Source organism: Orbicella faveolata, unplaced genomic scaffold, assembly GCF_042242905.1.
Source record: "Orbicella faveolata isolate gen_17 unplaced genomic scaffold, um_ofav_v1 contig_34, whole genome shotgun sequence".
NCBI lineage: Eukaryota > Metazoa > Cnidaria > Anthozoa > Scleractinia > Merulinidae > Orbicella > Orbicella faveolata.
The window spans coordinates 7,971,078-7,975,897 of record NW_028301563.1 but is presented as its reverse complement, the minus strand read 5'-3'; the positions used below and the strand labels follow the sequence as shown (position 1 = coordinate 7,975,897).

Sequence of the window (4,820 nt, the reverse complement as noted above, 5' to 3'; positions counted from 1 at the left end):
CAGCACCGTGTATCCTGTGTGTAGCCCTACCCTTCCGCTTCCCAAGATGAAACAGAAGAATGTTCCTTCCTGCCATTTCCAGTTCTCTTTGAGGCTGGGTACAGGTGGCAATCATAAACCACAGTTAGAGTTTAAAAGATCTTTAAATGATATTGCTGTCAATTATATTTTATTTAGATTAAACTTACGCGTTGCAACAAGCAAGTTAAAGTTTGAGTTCCAAGTCAAAGACCATTCATTACTAGGTCAGTGAAGATTCTCCTGTAAACAATCCCTTCTCCCGCATGACAAGAGTAAACTGGATCAGGAATGTTAAACTGTACTTCCTTCTCCTTCATAAGTTCAATTTGAGTCATGACTAAATCCTCATCGACGTTTACATTATGTTTCTCACAATAATTGTGCAATACAAAACATGCATAAATAACTGTTGGGAGGGCCTCAAGCTTGAAGTCCATTTTTGTAGTGAGAATGGCCCATCTTGCCTTGAGTCGCCCAAAAGCGCATTCGATTTGGTTTCTGGCGGAACGCAGCGTGTTGTTAAAAATGACTTGTTCGTTGCTCGTACATGCGTCGTACTCTTTCATACAGAAAGGAAGCAGTGGATATGCTGGAACACCAATGAGATAATTCGGTATTTTAACACTTCCCTCAAATGGAGTTTGGAATGCACTTAGCAATACGTTTTTGTATTATGCAAATGAGCGAAGTGGTGACGTTATAGGTGGTTCCACTTGAACAGTAAAACACTGAATCAAGAATATCTCTAGAAATATTGGAGCAGTGTTCTTCAAACTTGGCACCACAAATGTGCATCACAAAAGAAACAGAATGACACCTTCTGTGTTGTTGCCATGGCAACACTTTTGGCTCCAGTCTCTTTCTGTGAAAAACCAAATATGCCAATTTGCAACCCTTCGAAAAGGGACAGAAGGTCTTGCTCGGAACACACATGATTCCCATATTGTCTTAACTCTTCCCATTAGATTGTTGGGAGTGGATGATCCTTGTTAAAGATAAAATCTGGTAGTGTTAGTTTTAATTAAAACAGGACCAGCAGTGTAACTGTTGCCATGGCGACGGCACGACGGGTGTCATTTTGTTTCTTTTGTAATGTATATTTCTGGTGCCAAGTTCAAAGAACACTGCTCTAATATTTCCAGAGATATTCTTGATTGAGTGTTGAACTGTTTTAGTGGAACCACCTATGACGTCATCACTTTTAATACAAAAACGTGAATATCTCTAAAACGAAAAAAGATATTCCAAAAAAGGAAAACGGCATTCTTCTTTACTTTGAAAAGCCTTTCAAATCAGCAGCAATTATTTTTTACTTCATAGGCACCTTAATGAAAAGAATTGTTTGTAGCAGAAAAAATCTTGTGAGTTCTCTGAAGGGCATTGAATTGGAATATGAGTCCCATCAATGCAACCAAACGCTTGTGTCATTCCAAATTTTGCTTAAAACTCTGCTACTTTTTCCCTCATGCTTTCTTCATTCTCTGGAAGATGGAGATATTTTGGGCCAAGATAGTTTGAAATAGCCTGACAAACCTCACTTACAGCAGCTGATGCAGTGTTGAGTGCTATTTCAAAACTATTAGCCATTCTCAGAGATCCCGTGTCTTTTAAAAAATACATGCAACTGCTACCTTTTTTCCGCACTCAATGCCCTGTGATTAGGTGACTTTGCCCTGGTGAAACGTAATACCTCAGCTCCGATGCTAGGTTCACAAAACAAGCCCTCGACATTCGAAAGTTTTCTTTCCAACATTATCTTCAGGTTCTACTCTGGTCCAGATGTTTCTCCACCACAAATCAGTTCGACCAGGTTTGTGCCAACAACTTAACTTACTTCGCTTACATTGAGCCTTGCCTGCTGTATTTTCCACAGCAGAAGAAAGCCATTCAGCTGTAGTAACATAGCAACGATAGCTGACAACGCGAAGGGTACGAACAATACAACTGTAGGTGGCGCCATGTTAAACTTTGTTTACCGATTTGAATTTCGCGCTTACACTCGTTCTCAAAGTCTTAGGCTGCGTGGGATTCCCGCGGGTATTTTTATGGGCCTCTGACGTTCTTTCATCTCAGTAACTGGGATGAAATTCCCTATATGAACGCAAGACAAAATCCGTCCCGCTCACCGGGCCAGCCCGGTAACCGAGCTTATATGAAGAGGCCCTGTAGCTAAGACAATTGGTATTGGCTCCGGCCGGGGTATTTGCGTCAAAGAACTGGAAATTTTACTAAAGCTCGCTTGAATGACGAAATTTCACTTTCTAATGATAAATATTCAGTATTAATAATTAATTTCAGGCAGACACGAATAATTATAATATGTATGTTTGTTTCTTTAATAGAATTTGACAACTTGTTCCGTGTTTCTATCGAGTTATAGAAACACGAACGTAAGTTTGGGAGAAAGAGAAATGTTCTGGGAACGCGAGTCGACTCGTGTTTCATACTGAAATCGATAGAAACATGAAGAATATTTTTCTATTATTTTTAGCAAATTCCGCGACAAAAAAAGTAAAAGAAAAAAGAAAACAACTTGTTTACTTTGATCATCCAAAGGGAAATTCTCTTTGCTCGGATCATTATTACGTCAACGGCTCCTGCTAGTTTTGTGTTCTTATCGAGTTTTAGTTTAAATCTGCTAGCGTTCTATCACGAATGCCATTACGCTACTCACTCTCTATTGAGAGAAATTGTTCAATAGAAACACGATTTTAAACCAAGCAACCCGTTTGTTTTATATGGGCTATTTCCTAAACGAAATTGAACATTTTACGTTGGTATTTTAACATTAACAGCCACATATCTCAAGTTTATTACGTACAGTTGGACCAGGCTAATTCGAACTGGGTTATTTCGAATTCCCTGTTATTCCGAACTCGAAACCATTTTCTTTGGATTTGTCCCTCAGTCATTTACTATCTGCTATTTTGAACTCTCGCTGTCTCGAACTATTTTTCGTTTCCCCTGGGATTCGGACAAGAGGGGATACATTTTGAAAACAGAATGTAGCTCGGCTAGAAGTTTCGACCATTCTCTCTATTTTCTTCGATACGAAAGTTTAAATGTAACAGTTAGAGGCTGAATAGAATTGAAACTGATATTTGGTGTCGTAATGAAAGAAAAGTACACATTTATCATTCTAGCGAGGCGATTCACTTGCCCTTGCCACACGCGGTTTGCTAACGTGAAGGACACAGGATAATAATTACGTCACTATTGATAACAAGATGGGTTCCTTATATCAAGGACCTATTTATTCCATTACATTAACAGCAACGAATTTTAGAAAGAATGTTCCCGTCAAAGGTGTATTATATTTAATAGAGTACTATAAATTCAAGAAATTGATTCGCTAATGACTTCCAAGGAATTATTTTAAACAGCGGGTAGCTCTAGAGACAAAATGCAATAAAGGTGATTATGATATCACTGAAATAAATTTCGAAATTTTTTTTTCTCCAAATACCCAAACAACGGCATTTCCTGATTCTCGAGGATATCTGCAGAACTTGGAAATGGAATTTTAAGTAATAATAATTACACAGTCGGACCAAACCGTTCCTTTTGATTCAAACAAAAGTATTACTGAGGTTTTTTGGCGTGATGAAAAGCATACGGTCACCTTGGGCTTGATTTGCTATTTGAAGCTTTTCTGCCTGACAACATTGTTATTTTAAAGATAAATTAGACTTTTCTTTTAAGTATCACATAAATGTAAAGGCGAAAGGAACAAACCAACCAAAAAATAGCCTACTCACCTTCGCAATTCACTTCTGCCGTCAGTTTACACAACAGGAAGACAATAAGAGTGCTGTAGTCCATGTTGAAAATTACATTGATAGTCTTGTCGCGAGAGATAAACCTCCGACTAGTACATCAATGATAAATATTAGCTCGCGTGGAAAGCTCCACGAATTAACTGAAGTGTCAGTTTAAAACAGAATCCACGAGGAAACTGAAAACGACGACAGGACGGACAAGTCTTTTAATGCAGTGCACTGAAGTTTGAGCCAATAAAGCTGTTGTTTTGACAAGCATGCCACATCTTGCTGAGAAGTTCATTTCAAGCCTCCGTTTTGTTATGTATTATTAATGAGGTTCGCTTTGTTTCGGTTAGGATTTTGTAAAACAGGCTCCTGGATGGCTGGAGACGACAGGGTTAATTAAAAGACGGAAAGCTTAAAATAAACGTTTTAAGAGACAAGGTTATTAAGACGCAGTTGGTGGGAGAGAAGAGGGAATTGAAAATGCTTAAACTGCATAAAATAGAAGGTCATTGTGATCTTTTTGCGAAGCCCGGGGTTTAAATAATTAAAATTTCCTTAACTGGTTAGAACACATACCGTTTTAAGGACGGTGCCTAATAAATATAAAGATGTTTGCGTCAGGTTAGGACCACGCGAAAAAAAGTAGATCTTTGCAACACGCATTTTTTCAAGATAATTAGCCTTGAATCTCAACAAAATGTTGACATCAGCATTTCTCTTAAAGAGGAAAGAAATGATATTTCTTTACAGATTTCCTTAGAAAAGCAAACCCATTTATAAAGATCTTAAAACTGCATGGTAAATGGTAATATAAAAACCACAGTTTGGTATGTTCTTATCAACAAAATCGTTGCAAGAGCGCTTTTAGGGCCTCTGGCAGCATTCCTCTGGTTCAGCTAAAATACAGTGTAAATACCTTTTGCTCACAACCAGAAACTAATCACGAGTTGAATAGGCTCGCCACTTCCATTTCATAAGAAAAATGTAGAGGTAGCCAAGCGCTTTTTAAAGTTATTCACCTTTTTTGAAAAC

General features: G+C 38.1%; 1 pseudogene; it reads right to left on the bottom strand.

Moving 5' to 3' along the window:
- Positions 1–224: 224 nt before the first annotated feature.
- Positions 225–1,981, bottom strand: LOC149104540 (uncharacterized; annotated as a pseudogene).
- Between the last annotated feature and the right edge of the window lie 2,839 nt (positions 1,982–4,820).